The 20,048-nt window shown below is 36.1% G+C and overlaps 1 long non-coding RNA gene across 1 annotated transcript; it reads right to left on the reverse strand.

Annotated features, from left to right (window-relative positions):
• Positions 1-1,964: 1,964 nt before the first annotated feature.
• LOC140165382 (uncharacterized) lies at positions 1,965-4,330 on the reverse strand. The gene is made up of 3 exons (XR_011860698.1): positions 4,223-4,330; positions 3,357-3,445; positions 1,965-2,055 (listed from the first exon to the last, which is right to left on the reverse strand). It is a non-coding gene; the product is annotated as an uncharacterized lncRNA (long non-coding RNA).
• Positions 4,331-20,048: the final 15,718 nt, after the last annotated feature.

Genomic DNA, 20,048 nt, shown 5'->3' on the forward strand with positions numbered 1-20,048 from the left:
TAATTTCGCACAAAAATTGACACTTTCGGGGCTAAAATGGCTTACTAAGTAATATGGGGTTGATTTGGTCAGAAACCCACATATAGGCGTCAACATGGGGGATGATTGTATTGATTTATCCCCCATCCCCCGGGATCTACGCCTGTGTTATTTACCAAAAGAAACATTGCCCTCGTGACTTACCTGCATAACCTTTCCTAACTCTGCAACCAAAAACGCTAATCCAATTACTAGCAGACCAAATGACATTGCTGTATCCCAAAGAAAGATTAATATAACAAAATTTAAGATTTCATCAAATTTAAGAAAAATTGTAACATTTCCATTAACAAAAACTTTTATAATATTTATTTGAGAATCATAACCTTTCCTAACTCTGCAACTAAAAACGCTAATCCAATTACTAGCAGACCAAATGACATTGCTGTATCCCAAAGAAAGATTAATATAACAAAATTTAAGATTTCATCAAATTTAAGAAAAATTGTAACATTTCCATATTAACAAAAACTTTTATAATATTTATTTGAGAATCAAAAAACGAGTAAAACAATTTAAGAAAATCGCTATTACATTCCAGCGCCTGTATCGTAATAATACGTGTATCAGGCCCTCAATTGTCACTTAGGTCTGCAGTCTTAATGTGTTGTGAACATCCTGTACGCCATGCGCCTACAGAAGAGAGATTGCGATGTTCCATACGTGGTACGCAGTACGTGCGTTTATACGTACGTTCATATATTGCACGAGGCAATCAACCAACGAGTTTGCACACGGCGTTCGGCCCTCTTGTGAGCCTATACAGTTTTTAACGGTCTATAATATTAACACTGTCAATTCGGCATGAATTTGATATTAAAACAGGACTAGCATGACGCTTAAAATTAATAGGTTTTAAGTGCTTCCCGAATATCATTCAGTATTGAAAAAATAAATTCGGTAGACTAGGACCACTACATGCACATCATGACTTTATGTGATACTTCTTTGTGGTCGCGTTGCATAAACCGTCGTGACACAGCCGTACAAAACTGTCAATTTTAACGTCCACAGTGCGTATATACTCGTGCGTTTGTAACAAAGATATTTTAATCGGCACATCTCATAAGCATTTCAATGGACAATCTGTACGTATAAACTGCGCGTATGAATGAAGTCAATTTTTCACACATCACTTTTGCTTTATCATAATGATTTCTTACAACAAAAGTTGTAATAGTTAGACTTTAGACTGTCTTTACTATATTATAAAATGGACAATTTTTGTAAATTTCGACGTTGTCCACACGCTCATTTCGTACGCGTAAAATCTTCAATACTGGCTAAAAGCATGATAAGCGATATCGCTCAGTCACAGGAGAGCGGTTTTGAATAGATAGACAGGCGTACGATCACGGCGTTTGCAAATCGCAACCTCTCTAGTATTATGAACATCGCATATAAGTTCAATTCGATCGTTTGAATTAAGCTCTGACTTTGTCACAAATATAGCACCTAAAGCCTTAAGGGTAGACGAAGTATTGTTGGTCGAAGCAACCAAAACGCTTTTCATTATCTAAATCAATTATTGAAAAATGACACTTCGATGTTCTACAAAAGTTCATTCTATAAATTATATACTTTGAAAACTTGCTTGATTTATTGTTGTGAATGTACGTTTTACTCACTACTATTCACAAGATGCTGTGAACTACCAAATCGCAACAGTTTAAAATTAACCTTAAGCTTGTCAGGGTATGTCAGTTCATTAAAGTACATCACTTGCGGGTGTCCATCTGAGCATATGTTAAAACATTGCTTTAAAATACTTTGCATTATATGCTTGTTTTTATTCTGTCTTCAGAAACATCCCATTATTAACAATATTGGTGAATACACTCACGTGAGTCTAAAGGCATGGGATGCTGTAATCAGCTGTTAAAAATAAGAACAAAAATCTTACCTACAAATTTATTAATGATTGTGTATATTCTATCCGACATATCTGGCCATATTTTCTTAATGATATCTTCTCCGGTTACAGCTGCTAAACTGTTTAATGCTGAGGACGTTGAACTGTACGAAAAGGAGGAAAGATAAAGACTATAGATGGGCTGGCCAATATACTATGATTTTAAAAAAAATTGTCCAGCCCATCCATATCATTATCGTTAGGACATCCCCGTTGTTTTAAATGAACGAAACCGTCACAAATATCTAAGCCGCATAATCGCGTTGTTAGTTTGTGCATTACGCGAATGCATTATCGCGCGACCATTGAGGATGACGCTGATAAACAAGCATGCCGCCGTTTTGTGGCAGCGCGCGCTGTCTTATATGACTATACACTATCGTGTCATAATGTGTAAACCAATCAAATTAGTGTAATCTTGACAGACACATCCGCCAACTGAATAAGAATATAGGATCATATCAATTTGTAAGCGCTCTTTAACAAAGTCGTAGTTCATTGAATTTACAACCGTATGACAAAACAGGCGAAAATAGTAACTTTTTGCACAAGATTTGCAATAAAGAGAATTGGCCATTGCTCATTCTTGTGACGCTACTGTATGGACAATATAAGTGTACTTTCTCATTTAATGACATAAGATTTGACAAATATTGTAAGGAGCACTTGAGGTTTTTACTTTTAAAACCTACATTTTGGTCAAAAATGTATAGGTAGTTTTCAACAGATTGACCACATTCGCCTTGCTATAACATTGAATTGCGTTATCTGTTGACCTAGTGACGAAAAGAGTTTTTAGGGGAAGTGTTAGCTTTTGTTTGATGTAAACAATTCTGATTGGATGCAGGAAACACTTGAGGTTTCAACAAAAACCAATTACAGAAACCCATTTTCCACCTAGAAGCTCCACATCTCATATATACGATGTTATGCGCTCAACCGTGTAGTGTAATCAAATATTATGGTGGAGACAATTCACTGCTTGCTGTTCTCTGCTTGAAAGCTCTTGGACGAAAATGTGTGCTCAGGTGTATCGAGGTGGAAGCTGTGCGCAGATGGTTTATAAGAGAATAGTTTTTGTATAGAAACATTTCCATATGAGAAAAGCGAAACTGTGTTTTAAAATGTTGTTCTCCTCTTATTTACTACCATGAGAATATTCTTTGGTAAAACCTTTTACAGTTGGTAAGAGCATTCTAGGCTTTCAAGAATGTAAAAAAATGACCTTGTCTAACTAAGATTCATGGTGTTCAAATTGCCTAATGGATTATTGTATCTATTAACCAGAAGGGAGTATGTATGTATATATGTATCATAGGTCTATCTACTTACAAATCATTGTGAGTTAAAGCGTTATAGTTCTCAACCCTCGATATGTATAATATGCATACATAGATGTACCAACCTTAAAGCTGCACTGATTATTGCAGCCATGAAAACGCCAGTTATTCCGGGCACGTCGCGAAAAATATCAATTACTAAATACAGAATTACCTGGAAATAAACAAGCAAAATTAATATAATGTACAACCTTACAGTAAAAACCTATCAATCAAAATACAGAGCTAATATGACATAAGACATACATCGGCCATGCTCCGTTTGGATGAATACGGATAACGTGCAGCTAGACCTTAAAGTCTGGAAATATTATCAAAAGACGTATAGTCTAACGCTTTTCTATTTTATTTATTTATTTATTTATTTATTTATTTATTTATTTATTTATTTATTTATTTATTTATTTATTTATTTATTGATTGATTGATTGATTGATTGATTGATTGATTGATTGATTGATTGATTTTTTTTTTTTTGTTTTTTTTTGTTTTTTAATAATCGGCCGAAGCCAGGCAAAGCCCAGTAGTGCTCAAAGGCTACTAAATTCAAGGGATGTCAACAGGTCCGATTTTATATATAGGAGGAAAACTGTAGCGCCCGGAGAAAAACCTGCAAGGACGAGCATGGATCGGCAACCAAACTCACATGTGGCACGGCGGGGAATTGACCCCGGGCCCCAATGGTGAGACGCGAGTGAGAAGACCACTAAACTAACCAGCCCTCCCTTGGGAAAACGATAGAGGACTTCAGTCCGTATAAAAGTACATGACTGACTCAATGTTATATAGTTGGTTTGAGGTTTTGACTCTTCGAGTCTCAACCTCAAACCAAGTAACATTTCACCAGTCTTGAACAAGACTCGTCCATTATTTATGGCAATGGTCTATTTCTCACCCTTTATCTAATACTTATGAAGAATGTAACACTTACTTGGTCAGTTTTTCTGAACTTGTCCAATGTATATGGATCACAGTGGTGATAATAGGCATACGCTATCAGGCCACACATAGTACTTAAACTGATTACCAGAACCCAGCCACCTGCAAGCATAGCTATTGCACTGTAATAAAGAAAACATGGATAACAGGGTACAAACAGCTTATACCGATTTTGAGGACATCAGTTCGCAAGAGTTACAAGGTGGTAAACCGTCGCCTTAGACCTTATACCTTAAACCTTAGAGCTATGTAGGGCTCTGTTGAAGAGATGGTTCCGAATTTTGAAGCCATAGATAATTATATGCAAGAGTCACATTTTGTACCGTCAATATGGACTATCCCACCCTGCAGCTCTCAATCACCATGTATAACCACGAATCCAAAGTCGAAACTAAGGGTTATAATCAGTGTTAAAAGGGTAAAACAAATCTAAATAGCTAGCCCTATCACACGTTTTGTTTCTAAAAGCTTTCTAACAAGTGTTCAAAGCCAAATTTTACTAGTTATATTACTGACCTCATGGAATCGTGAATGTATAGTGATTTGTACGTGTATACAGGTAGACATCAAAGATAATTTTAAAACTAATGCAGTTTTATCACGTGTCTTCCATTGTTATACGTTTTTCGATTCATACCATTTTGCTTCTCTTAAAGATCTACACGTTAAGTAGCGTTGTACCAGTCCCTGATTAATTCCATAGGTTTGAGTCCACTGAAATGTTCCTCCAATAATAACTGACCATAAGGAGTGACGAATTCTTGGGTCAGGGTCGATTCTGTTGGAAAAATAATATTGGGATATAATTTATAAAGTCTTGGTCTTCTTAACCCAGGAATTGTGGAAACTTTTGGGTCTCATAACTGCTAAATTGTTGGTCGAAAGAATATAAAAGTATACGTTTTTAGAATGGAAAAGACTTGATAAATTCATCTATGAAGTCAAATTTGGGCCAAAATGCAACGTTTTGGTGAAATTTTTTTGTTATTAATTGTTAAAAATTGGATTAAAATATATAGGAACCTTTTTTTAAAGAACATCATTCACAAACTTCCACACTTCTCTGACCTAAATAAAGGATTATACACTTGAATGGTGTTGAATTCATACTTGCATCCCCCACCACTATCACCGTCGCCCGATGCTAGCCTTTCCCATGTTCTTCTTCGGTGAAATGTGTAAATAAACGAGTTAGGTGTGAAGCATGTACGAAAGGTTAATAACATCATTGTGTTGTAGTATGAACTTTCATTTGATATTGTAAATACCATTCTAAACCAAGTACATGCACCTTAAATCCAACCTTCTACCTCTTGTCAGGCAAACATAGTCAAGGTGCCTCAAACGTACTATAATAGTAGATGTTTTACTTCCTGTTGTCGGAAATCTTCCGCGATAGTACATTCCATAGGTTTTGTGTACAATTTTGATAAATTTCAATGTTTTATTACAAGAAGCCTAGAGTGTATCAGCCATTTTCTTAAATGCAGATAGCATGGGCTTATGGATCGGGGGAATGCCGGGGAGGCTTAGACTTCTAAATGATTTTGGTGAAGGTGCTCAAATATTTTTCATTCATTCATTCCCAGTAATAGGAGGGCTTCAGGTCCCGCCCTATGTCAAAACATCTTCATATTACGCCTAAAGTGAAAAGAAACATGCCAATTCTGGTATGAAATTTGGATCACTCGCCCAGAAATTAACTTGTTTCACATACATAACACCAATGCAACTATCGCGGGCGATTGTCTTGCCTAGGCCGGTAGATTAGTATTTTCTTACGTGAAAAACTCAATACGTTGTCCCTGTTGGTTATTATGCCAGACAGCTCGCCCACCCAACTCTGTGCAACCTTTGATGACGATGGCCAGCAAACCAACGAAAGCTAGCAGCATTCGAAATGTATCAAACCACACTATAGCTTTTATACCACCCTGTGTAAAGATATTTAAACATTATAATACTATAATGAAAGACAGAGATAAAAAGATTTTATCGCGTCTGACCTCACTGTCAATCAAATTCCATATGATCCCTGATTGGTTAATAGCGCGTAAAAGGAAGGCCGATTTATCTGATGCCGATCGGAGAAAAGAAATAGCAAAGTAAAAAACAACTTTTCTAGGCATTGTTGACGGGTGCCTTCGGGAAAGAAAGTTTCCTACTATAAAGACCTTACTTTTTTTAGAAGGTTTGTATGTTTGAAGGTGCAAAATTAGCAATAAGGTGCCCAGTTATACCGCCGCGTTCAACACGACACAAACCCTACTCGAGTTTCATGACGTCAGACGCGATAAAGTCTTTTTATCTCTGTCTTTCATTATATTGTGTGATGCCTCGATTTCACATTATATACAAGCAGGGGGCAGTGACCGCATCACGCAGCCTGTAAATGTATATAAAAGGGCGGTAATAAGTGCGCTACGCATAGGCATAAACCCACAAGCCTCAGCACACTTTACACGAATTTGATAGCCATTATAGTGCAACACACACACCACCACCCACACCCGCAGCCCCCCCCCCACTCACACACCCCCACACACCCACACACCCACCATGTATAAACCATATAAATATATTTTGAACAAAGTGGTTACCTACTATTGTCGCATAAAAAGTACACGCAATCCCGGTGACAAATACTGTTGTCACAAAATCCAAGTTAGTCACTGAAAACAGATCGAGAAATTAAAACATTATTATCATTATGATTCTTGTTCTAGCTCTGTTCCTTGTCATTTTTGTTTTATTAAACAACTAGCGGGATACCCACGCTCCACAAATTCTTACAAAGAAAACCACTGCGTATGCATGCGGCATTCCACGTGATGCATACATGCTAATCGAATCGCTGGCCGGGCCAGCCAAACCCCCGTGGCATGAGGTCTGTGATCGTGTGCGTGGCACCCGAGGGGTCCCTGGGTCGATTCCCGGGGGTACCATGTGAAATCTTTCATTTTCTCTCCTTTTTCGTTCCTTTTCTGCCGTCCAATAACAAAAAACCGTGGACCATGTTAGGGTTAATGAAGCCAACCCTTTATTTCAGTGAATATAAGTCCAGACCTGTGATAAAGCTTGCTACTTATAGGGTCCAGACTTCTGTTGAGATAGTTCGCGACAAATTTAATAGAAATTCCATCTGTATAACTTGGTCACATCAAACACAAAAGGTTTGCAAAAGGTTAGAAAAAGTTGCAGTAAACGTTAAATTTTTGGCTATTACAATAAGTTAAAAGAATAACATGCTTAAAAGTTATTGCAATGTCTCTGTAATCTGGGCTGTCAAAAATATAAAAGGCTAGCGCATAATCAATGCTGATCAAAGCAATAATTTCTATAAGACAGAATTATTTCATTCACGACTATTATTATTTTTAGTGGCCAACTGAGAAGATCCTAAAATTCCCGTAAGTGTGTCTAAGCTAAAATTTAATTTTAACAACAAACTTACTTGCTGCTAATGCTAGGCAGGGAGCATATATAACGGCACCAAGATATAACAACTACAGAAGAAAACAAAATAAATAAATAAATAAATAAATAAATGAATAAATAAGTAAATAAATAAATAAATAAATAAATAAATAAATAAATAAATAAATAAATAAATAAATAAATAAATAAATAAATAAATAAATAAATAAATACAATTACAAATTAATAATTATAAATCATTACAAATAATGACATGTTACTTGATTTAAGTATAGATATATAGCATACGAAAATATTTTTTCCATTTTGGATTTGCAAGTTCATACCTTTTGAATATAGACAGCCATCGTTCCACAAAACCGTAAACTTTTATCAAATCGTAGTTCAAGATACTGTTCAAAGAAATGAAAAACAATCCATTAGCTTTATATATTTTTATATATCTTTAAATAATTAAAATTATTTTATTTATCACCCGCCCCCTGTGAAAATCAATAAAATATTTAGATGTCCAAAGCTAAATAGAGCCATAGCGCGAATTAGGGGTAAATGAATGAGCGCAGTTTGGTATTAGCGGTTTTTTTTGTTCACGGAGTGAACATTTCCCCCACTTGAACCCATATCTCATATGCACAGTTTATCCCTGACATACACTGTGTCTTGAATAACTATTGTAGCCCATCAGCCCTTTGGTTATGAGGCTAGGAAATAATTCCTAATGTCTCATACCCAGGTTTGTATCCCTTTATCTAATCCGGCCCCACATGACAAGGACTTTTTAGCACATCTTATCTGGTAATTGAGACAATGGCAGCCAGGACTATTTTTTTGCCTTTTTTCTAAGCATGTTTACTATTTGATTGAGCCATCACATGATTATAATAGGCTTTACTGATTGGTTGGTAAGGTCAATGCTATTGTTTATTTTGTGATAAGGCTGAGCATATTACTGCATATATGAAAAATACACTGCTATTTTGATACAGGCAATTTACTCAATTCTTTCCAACTGACCAAACTTAGCTCCTGTTATCTACCCAGTAATGTTTGCTTATCTTAATTAGATCCCTAATAATTATTGGTCCAAGGTTATTATCTGCATGGTATATTTATTTAATTTCAATAAGCCTATGATAGTGATGAGTTTCTTGCTGGATGGAGAGTTCGATAAGCCAGAGTCAGGATGTAGGAATCATTATGCCTCAAATTACTAATTTATTGCAAGATCAGTGCAGAGTAGGTTAGATATGAAAATGGAAAGTTATATATAGAACAAAATTGTGACTGGACGCGGCGAATCAGCCGTAAAGTCGGCCCCGGTCAATTTTGTTTTATTTCGTGTTTAGAAAATATATACCATAAGCTTTAAAATGGTATATCATTTGACTTCAAACGATATCCAAAAGCGGGGTTATGATTTGTTGAACTCTGTTCCTTCGACAAAATTGTATTTTTTATCGGTTCTACATGTGTCTCTTTTTCTACATTTCTGGTAATAAATACTCAACAGTCATAATTGGTGGTCATTTCAAATCACCCCAAGTCAACGAGGTTCAGAAATATCCTCTCATTGTTCATTGTTGATTATCCATACCTAGACAAAATACAATGCTTTGTTATCTACCACTTGAACAGGATTTAGCCAAAGCAAACAAAGACAAGAACTATTCTATAGAAATAGGTAGAAGCTTATTATCCTCTTCAGCAGTAGTATTATTGATTGATTTAAACAGCGTTTGATAAGATACTTGTCACAACGAATTGATACACCTATGAATACGACCTTCACATACATTTTACACTTTAACTCAGAATACAATTTGCCGCGTTTACGGCTGATTCGCCGCGTCCACTCACATAATTACTATACACCTGATCCGTGAACTGTGTCTTTTTGAAAGACTCTTCTTGTTTGGACTGTAGCGTTATCGTAATTAGGGCGGTTTTCGGACTTTTTTTTTTGACATCCTCGTATATATTTATCATTCTTCCAGAATTTCTCTTGGTATTAAACAACGCGGTTCTCGAAAGCAATGAAGCACCGCTAAGTAGCTCCTACTGCGAGTTAGGCTCGCAGTAAGCGCAGTTTGGTATTAGCGTTAATGTAATTAGGGCAGTTTTTGGACTTACGCGTTAGCATAATTAGGGCGGTTTTCGGACTTTGTTTTTTGGTATAAACATCCTCCTACGTATTAATTTTCCATAAATGCTATTGGTTCAGAACAACGCGGTTCTCAACAACAATGGTGCAGCACTAATAAGCGAGTATAAATGCACCATAGTGCGAATTAGGGTTCAATTAATGAGGGCAGTTTGGTATTAGCGTTAATGCAATTAGGGCAGTTTTTGGACTGTAGCGTTATCGTAATTAGGGCGGTTTTGGTGCAATGGTGCAGCTGTAAGACCTAACAAAATGTTTGATTGGCGTAGGCCCGACCCTGGACAAATTAATTAATGAAATTTAAAAAAAAGAGTGCTAGTACCGCTAATTAGTGTCATTATCGCTAAACATTGCGCCCCACTGGGTACTGGGGCATCTTCAATTTATTAATTCAGCGACAGAGTGCTGTTTTTAACGTTAAAACGCTATATTTTTTTATACCAAAGGCTTACTAGTAGGCATATCACCTCAAAAATAATCGCAGCAGAAACACGTTATTTAATGTTCCTACATTATTGAGCTTTATTAAAGCATCAAAAATCAACAAACAGAATTGAAATCGGTCAATGCATTGTGATGTAGTGTCAATTTAAAGATGCTCGTAGATGGAATGAAATCCTGCCACAAATGGCTGTAATGACAAAATTGGCACATTTCGAGATTTTGAAGGTTTATTTGGACGCTTGCTTGAAAAAGCAGCGTTAATTTAAATATCACATGTTAAATGCCTATCTTTTCTGACTTCGTTACAGAAAACAAAATTAAAAAATCTATCATTGAATAATTATAATAAATTAACCAAATATACTATTTTAGCAATTTCGGCCAATCTGCAGACAAATTAAATCTAAAAAAATGACTAAGTTCAGCTAATTAATTGGGATTCCAGGTAAAAACCACATGTGTCTGCTCACGGTCAAAAAAATTTTATTGCATGAGGCGAAAGGGCTTTGGTAGTAGGTTACAAAAAGTCACATCAAAAATTCCTCCGGAGTTTGTTGCCATAGCAACGGCAGATTTTATGATTTTAGCGGTTTTTGCTTATTTTGGGGTGAAAATAAGAGATAGTATACACTTTTCTGAATTGCTCTTGACTTAAAATTTGAGGTCACATCAAAAAAGCAACCTTATCACCATAAAGTACCATCTTTGCACTTTTTCCAGAGGTAAAAAATATTTCAATAATATTTCCCCATGTGCAATTTTAGGGATGGGCAACATTGACAATTTAGCACTTTTGAAAAAATGACATATTTACCCTATCTTTGAAGTCAAAAAACTAATTTTGCTTGAGCACTCAGAATTATTTTCTCTTTGGTGGTACTTGAGCAGACATTGCCCCTTCCAAATCTGGTAAAAAAACTCTGGGGCTATTTGTCCTGTAAAGCCAGTGTTGCCAGAAAGTTTGCCAATTTTCAAAAAATGCATTTTTCGAAATAATGCATTTTCTACATATTTACTCATATAACTTTTTATACGGCCAACTTAATTGAAATATTGACCCTTTGCGTACAAGATTTGACACACAACTGCTCCGGAAGCAACACTGCAGAAGAGTCGTGTTCTGCAAAAACCGGTATTGCCAGAAAATCTGACTTTTTAAATCTATATTTCCAATAAGCACATTTTACTACAGGCTCTGGGGGGGAGTTTGTGTACATGACTCTTTCAGAAATTTACCTTGCATTTTCATGTTATATATGCAAAGACCTTCAAAAAAAGTTTGGGTAAGAAGATCAGATCAAGTGCAATTAAAGATGGCGTCCAAAATGGCTGCCAAATAGGGGTTTCCATTAAAACACACTATAGCAACATGCAAATGATCTAATGATGAAAAAATATCGATCCAATTGATGTTTCTATTCAACGGAAATAAATATGTGCCCATTTTGTTTCATTTGGCGTCCAAAATTCAAAATGGCGTCCAAAATGGCCGCCAGAATAGCATATTTCCATTGAAATACACTAGAGCAACATGAAATTGATATAATAATAAAGTATTTTCAATGGAGTTAATTTTTATAACTAAAAGAAATAAAATATGCACACAATTTGTTTCATTTGAATCTCTGCATTTCAAGATGGAATCCAAAATGGCCGCCAAATTAGGATATTTCCAGTTAATGTCCTAGTAATAATTAAATACAAATAGAATTCATATCCGATCCGTGAGCCAAATGGAATAAGCAGTGTGATGCCATGATTAGGCCTACTTATTTGGAGAGTATAAAGCTGTAGCATAGTGAACTTTAGTAGTTGTAGTCTAGTCAACGTTCCTATTTATAGCTGCAGCATATATATAGTTAACTATCTTTAATATTATAGCTATAGCCCAGTTAACTTTTCTCAACATAGCCGTAGCCTATTCAACTTTCGTAACGTAGCTGGTATGTAGCAGAGTCAATTTTCCTAACTTCTGAGTGCTAGTACCTAAAATCTGTTTGCAAGGATGGATTCTGGCTAATAAAGCAATCCCACTTCCGATGATGTTTCGCTTGATGAGATAAAGTGCCCCCCTCCGGGGGTCGGTATGCTCCACTGGAATTTGGAGATGGTGGGTCTTTGGGAGCTGACGGCGAACCGGTAAAAGGGGGCCTTTCGGACCTGCAAACGGTTAGAATCAAGGGTCTTTCTTAACTCTCTGGTTGAAAATCGTCTGGAATAACCTAGATAATGTAAGGAATGACCAATTTAGAGTCTTTTACAGCTGAAATTATAAAAATCAGGAGTCTTTCAGAACTCTACTTTCGTAAAATGCATGTGTTTTTTGGAGCTGCGCGGTCCACACCATAGACCCTAGATATGAGTTTATAGGGTCTATGTCCAAATACAGGTTTTTTTTCGGGTAACTGGTGATAGCACTAAGTACCAGCAACTTGAGGATTGTCACCCCTGGTGGTAGAATTAGAATGCGAGAGTCGGTGAAATGCATAATGACCATGTTACCTAGAGGCCAAGGCTAGTTGATTGAGACACATTTATTTTATCATGTGACTAATCAATGTTATCAGAAATAATAGCCTAAAATCCATTCTAGCAATGTCCAGAGACAATTAAACTGTTCTAGGCGGATGTCGGATAACGGTAACTTTTGTAACATCTATGTTGTTATACTGAGATGCTTTTTGGTCTTGAGTCTTAGGATTCCGTTTTGATATTATTTCTAGAATGGATTTCATGGTATACTTCTTATGACATTGATTAGTCACATGATTATAAATGTGTCTTCATCAACCAGCTTCTTGGTAACATGCATGGTCATGGCTTTATTAGTAATACATAATCCATCCTTGCAAAACGATTGTAAGTACTACTAGTACTAATATGTTAGGAAAGTGGACTCGGCTACAGTTACGTTATTAACGTTTAATAGGCTACAGCTATGTTGAAAAGGTTAACTAGGCTATAGCTATATTAGGAAAGTTAACTAGGGAAAAGCTATATGAACTTTGACTAGACTATACAGCTATGCTGCGGAAGTTGACTAGGCTACACCTCTGCACTCTCCATACTTTTCACCGAACTGAAAAGACAAAAGAAAAGTCAAATTAAATGCAAAAACCTAGTTCTAAATGGCTTCAAATGGTTTTGATGGCTTTGTTATTTCAAAAGAAGTGATCAGTGATATGTGACTGGTTGCTAGCTGTTCAAATGGATATATAATGGTATTTGGGTGACAGATTGAAAGGAAAATTAAGGGGTCTTTGGGTGACAGCAGTTTTTCATACTATCTGGCAACACCAAGCCCAAGTTTCAAAACCTGTATGAGATCGTGCTAGCATATAGTACAGATAAAGCTGGATAAAATAACGGTAACAGTTAAAATAATTAAATAAATTTAATTATATAAAGTGCACTTATTGGAAATATAGATTTAAAAAGTCAGCTTTTCTGGCAATAGCGGTTTTTGCAGAATACGACTCTTCTGCAGCCTTTAAGTGTTGCATCTGGATGCAGTTGTGTGTCAAATCTTGTATGCAAAGGGTAAATATTCCAATTAAGTTGGTCGTGTAAAAAGTTATATGAGTAAATATGTAGAAAATGCATTATTTTGAAAAATGCAGTTTAAAAAATTGGGAAACTTTCTGGCAACACTGGAATTTGAGAGATACCAATGAAACAAATTGTGTACATATTTATTTCCTTTGGTTATAAAAATTAATTCCACTGAGAATACTTTATTATTATATCAACTTCATGTTGCTCTAGTGTATTTCAATGGAAATAGGCTATTCCGGCGGCCATTTTGGACGTCATTTTGAATTTTAAAAATCCGAATGAAACCAAATGGGCATATATGTATTTCCTTTGATTAGAAACATATTGTATCAATATTTTTTCATCATTAGATCATTTGTATGTTGCTATAGTGTGTTTTAATGGAAAATCCCTATTTGGCGGCCATTTTGGACGCCATTTTTGATTGCACTTGATCTGATTTTCTTACTCAAAATTTTTGAAGGTCTTTGCATAATTTATATAACATGAAAATGCAAGGTAAATTTCTGAAAGAGTCATGTACACGAACTCCTCCCTAGAGCCTGTAGTAAATGCGCCAGTGGAAATATAGATTTAAAAAGTCAGATTTTCTGGCAATACCGGTTTTTGCAGAACACGACTCTTCTGCAGCCTCTAAGTGTTGCTTCCGGAGCAGTTGTGTGTCAAATCTTGTACGCAAAGGGTTAATATTTCAATTAAGTTGGCCGTATAAAAAGTTATATGAGAAAATATGTAGAAGAAAATGCATTATTTCGAAAAGTGCATTTTTTGAAAGTTGGCCAACTTTCTGGCAACACTGGCTTTACAGGACAAATCGCCCCAGAGTTTTTTTACCAGATTTGAAAGGGTAATGTCTGCTCAAGTACCACCAAAGAGGAAATAATTCTGGGTGCTCAAGCAAAATTAGTTTTTTGACTTCAAAGATAGGGTAAAAATATCATTTTTTCAAAAGCGCTAAAATGTCAATGTTGCCCATCCCTAAAATTGCACATGGGGAAATATTATTGAAATATTTTTTACACCTGTGAAAAGTGCAAAGACGGTACTTTATGGTGATAAGGTTGCTTTTTTAATTTGACCTCAAATTTTAAGTCAAGAGCAATACAAAAAAGTGTATATTTTCTCTTATTTTCACCCCAAAATAAGCAAAAACCGCTAAAATCATAAAATCTGCCGTTGCTATGGCAACAAGCTCCGGAGGAATTTTTGATGTGACTTTTTGTAACCTACTACTAAAGCCCTTTCACCTCATGCAATAAAAAAATTTTGACCGTGAGCAGGCACATGTGGTTTTTACCTGGAATCCCAATTAATATGCAAAATTGATGCCAATAGAAAACCGTACATGATATAAAGGTGCGGGGTTTTTTGCACACATATGTATACAAAGTTCTTTCAATTGATAACAAAAAATACACAAAAAGTAATTAATTATGCAAATTAGGTAATTACACTATATCACATGGTATGTGTCACCATTACTCAAAGTCCGAAAAGTAAAAATAAAAATTCAGTTGCAATGAGACTTTAAATTAACATTTTGTCATCTGGATTAACATGGGAGGACAATCGGTAAAAGAAACAGCTATTCTACTGTACCGCGTATACAAAAATAGTATGGCCTTGGACACACACAATGGCTTAGAGCTATTGTGGTTTGGAAAATGACTCCCTAAAAATATCATTGATTAATGTTTTGCTTCAACAAGTTTTAGGGAAGTGTTTCATTCGTTGTCCACGGAAATAATTTACATGCTAAGAAAGATTAGTATTTCAGCTAAATGATGGTAGGTCCCTTTACTTCAATAGGCCTATATTTACTGATTTATGAGCGATCTTCAAAAATCCATAAAAACAGGCAGTAGCTCTTAAACAAAACAATTTTTAATTTGTGAGGACCCGATGTTAGCCTCGGAAAGACTTCACACACCATATATTAAAAATTTAAACAATTTGGATAAATGAAGCATATGAGAAAATTCATTTATCGACATGGATGTTTTTAAAATTGGCCAAATTTGAAGCGCGCCCTTTTCAATTCACTGTTATGCTTGCATGCACAGTGTAGCAGAATTATTGTGCAGCCACTGTGACATACCTATTACTAGCCTATGGCATTAAACTAGAGCAAAACAAGGTCAAAATAGAAAAGTATTCCTGCATTCTAAAAAAATAAACAAAGCAATAACATAATTACCAAAGTAGTTAACCATTAAGCAGCAATTACTTTAAATTAATTACCTCATTTACGCTTATCAGCTTAAGATTGTAGAAGATTGGTAAAAACGTATAGGCCGTGATCCAACTTGCGATTATGTGTGCTACAGAAAACCACCACCACATTGTTCCATTAAAATACACATCGGCTGGTACTCCAAGTATCGTTATTGCGGATATGAAAGTAGCCATCAAGGAAAAGCCGACGGGAATCAGATGCAAGTTCTTATTAGCCAAAAAATATTCTCCTGACGTTCTTTGCTTGCCACCTGTGAGGGCGTAGTATATGCCTATTCCGACTGATATCACTAGTATTAGACCAAGCAGGATGTAATCAACGATATGAATGCTCGAATTTGTTGCCGCCATTTCGTCCTGTGAAAAATGCGAAATAATTATGATACTTTTATAATTGAAGCCCGAAATAAAAAGGCTATTTTGTGATGACGTCCTGTCAACCAGACCAAAAATACCGTACTGCGCCGGTCAGCAACCAATCACACCGCGCCTTTGCACTAACGTCAGACGCAAACTAGTCTTTTTAATTCGGTCTTCAATTATAGTATTGATAAGTGTGACCTGATAAAGTAAAATGAGGAAACTATCGAAAAAGTCCCTTGTCAGGTTCATCACGATAACAGAACCTTTCAAATTTGATGGAAATGCCCCGGGAAAATGCCACCAAATGTTGTTAAACTTATGTTGTGACGATAATTCATTTGCATAATTGGGTATGGATCATTGTGCCTTAAGCCATGATACCCGTTCATCGAGTGAACGGCGTATTTAATATCCGTGCGTCAATTGAACGCCGTGGAGCGATGTATTGCCTGTGCTTTGAACATGACTTGACCCCCCGGCTTGACCCCTTGTCGACTCTCCAATCGAAACGGACGTAACCAGGCTGGTCTCCTGATAGCAATCATATTATTTATGCTGTAATGTATACATATTTATAATATTATTAGTTTGATCCGTTTGTCTGGAGATGCAAATTCACAATAAATTTCTTAAGCACAATTCTATTTCAAATTCTAATCAAATAAAGTCTAGTCGTTCTTCCTGATCTTTAGCTCGAATCAAGTGAAGTCACTCGAAATGCTGTATCCGGGGGGGGGGGGGCACTCCCTATCTGAAATGGCAGGGATGTGCCTCGGCCATGTTAAAAGTAGGGGGCATTCAGGTCAAATGTACAATTACACAACCTGAATAAAAATGGGGTCATTCGGTATGAAACTTTGAAAAAAGGATGGTCATTGGGGTAACAAAAAGTAAAATGGGAGTCATTGAGTACAGGATTGCCAAAAGAGTATCATTAAGTACACATAAGTGCCAAACTGCGTAAAAACAACTTGGCCACCTTGGAAATGTGAAAAATCTCAATATTTCTGGAGGAGAACACAAATACCACCTAATTTTGGGGAATTAAAAGGGGGGTCTTTTGGGTATAGCAGGAAATAGAAAAAGGGGGTCATTGAGTACATGAATTTTTTTAAAGGGGGTCATTGGGTAATAGGTAGGACCATAACACAAAAAAGGGGGTCATTGGGTACAAGCCGGTTTGAAAAAGGGGTCTATCCTGAGGCACATGATGCATATCTGTCATGGAAGTGCCCCCCCCCGGGAGTGCATCAACCCAATGTGATCGAGTCCATAGAATGCCACTCGAGTCACGTCAGTTACCTCATTTTACCTCGAGTTACAAGTCACGACTTGTTACAACCATGGATTTATATAACCATGCCGCTTTATTATAATAGCGGGCAGTAGCGTAGCCAGCGGGGGGGCAGGTGGGGCAGAGTGCCCCCCCTGACAAAAAATGAAAGACAAAAGTGCCCCTCTGACAAAAAATGAAAGGAAAAATTAGGAGGGCAAAGGAAAAGAAAAGGGGCAAGGAGCCCTTTTCTACCGAAATGCAGCCCGAAAATACAAAAATTTTCCGCGCTACGCGCGCATATTGCAAAGATTAAGCCCTTTCCATCCTGATAATGGGCGAAAATAGTGTAAAATACCATTTTTTGCACGCTACGCGCGCACATCGTCCCAATAAAGCCTTTTGTCTCTATGCATTGTATGATACAACTATAATTTTTTTCGTCTGTGCCCCAAAAATTTTATTTTGCCCCCCCTGACCAAAAAAGCTGGCTACGCCCCTGATAGCGGGTGAGAAAAAAAGTGATGTGAAACTTACTTACTAGTTGGGTCATCTACAGCATATTGTACACTACACTGGTGAGTCATAACACTGCTGATTACTAGTGGTGGTCAGAGTCCAGTCGCGGCTAACTTGCTAACCGGTCAAATCCGAGACATGTTGTGCAGCGCCTGTGGCTGTGCCCTTGACCTAGCAATCAGAGATTGAGAGCGCCATACAGCCAAAAATAGAGCCAGCCCATGGTCATGGTCACGCATTTCACATACACGTACTTTTGGAGTACCAAATAATTTCTGCATTGAAAATCTCCTAAAAATCAACATTTTTACGCGGCGTTTTCTACCCCGCGTGACAATATTGTTCACTTATTTACGGCATCCCTGGTTTAATGAAGGACTAAATTTTCATTTAAGCTTAATATTGGTAAACTTTATAGATTCATTTTTTTGTTAAAGAATGTTGAAAACCGACACCGCTTTTTCAACTTCAAAACTAGTGGTTTGGACAGGGCTTACTTTTCTCATGAAATTGTTTTTACAATAAATTCCATATCTATTTAGTAAACTATGTCAACCTCACGAAGAACATGGTTTCTAATAAGAACATCACATTGTCCACACAATAATTAGACTAAATAAACTAATATCACTTTCTATTATACATAAAAGTAGAAAGTGAATATCCTATAAGATTAACAATTAAAAGTCAAATTTTTACTTTTATGAGCTAACATTATTAAATTACCATACACAAGTGCGCCAGAAATATATTTATTACATAATAGCAATTAAATAACAGTCAATCTTAGATTTAAATTTGACAAACTAGTGACATGAGGCAAGTACAGACTTGACATTGAGTATGGATTTTTTTTCGCAAAATTTCACAACTGGTCTGGATAAAAACTGCTCCATAAACCGCACGTGTTAAATAATAACTCTGATATTAACTTAAGGGATCTAAAATGAGCGTTTATTGCGTTTCGACAGTATTTTTTGGGACATGAGAGCACCTCGGACCTATCGAATTGCATTCTGAATACGAAGCATGTCTTTCTGATATCAAATAATTTTCATTTTTTGAAAATCACAATATAATACAAATTTTATGACAAATTTTAAAAATTTGATATTTTTCAAATTTTGATATAACAGTCCTCGAAGTAAATTATATAAATCTAATGACATATTCTTAAAATGTATGTAGCAGGGAGGAAAAGCCGACGGTCAATTGAAAATTTTGACCTTTCATATTGAAGATATGGATTTTTTCCCAAAAAGACCTAATTTTTTTGGTGTTTTGGGAAAAAATCCATATCTTCAATACGAAAGGTCAAAATTTTCAATTGATCGTCGGCTTTTCATCCCACCTACATACACTTTAAGTATAAATCATCAGATTTATAAAGTTTACTTCAAGTACTGTTAAATATCAAAAATATCAATTTTTAATGATTTGTCATAAAATGTGTATTAAATTGCGAATTTCAAAAATCAAAATTATTTGATATCAGAATGACATTCTTCGTATTCAGAATGCAATTCGATATGTCTGATGTGCTCTAATGTCCCACAATAAATACTGTCCAAACGTTCATACCCCAGCCCTTAAGCGTGTCGGGAGATGATGTAAAATAATTGTTTGATAGAGAATGTGCTTTTCATGAGTTTACATTATGGTGCTAAAATGTAGTGACTTTACCTAAAAGGGCGGTTTTAGGGAGGCTTTGTAGGGGACACAATTCGGAAGTTATGCAACATCGTTTTGTTATTACATAGGCGTAGATCGGGGGTGGATAAATCCCCCCCCACTATATTGCCGGGGATGGTTCATACAATCATCCCCCAA

The sequence above is a fragment of the Amphiura filiformis genome, chromosome 12, assembly GCF_039555335.1.
Source record: "Amphiura filiformis chromosome 12, Afil_fr2py, whole genome shotgun sequence".
Classification (NCBI taxonomy): domain Eukaryota; kingdom Metazoa; phylum Echinodermata; class Ophiuroidea; order Amphilepidida; family Amphiuridae; genus Amphiura; species Amphiura filiformis.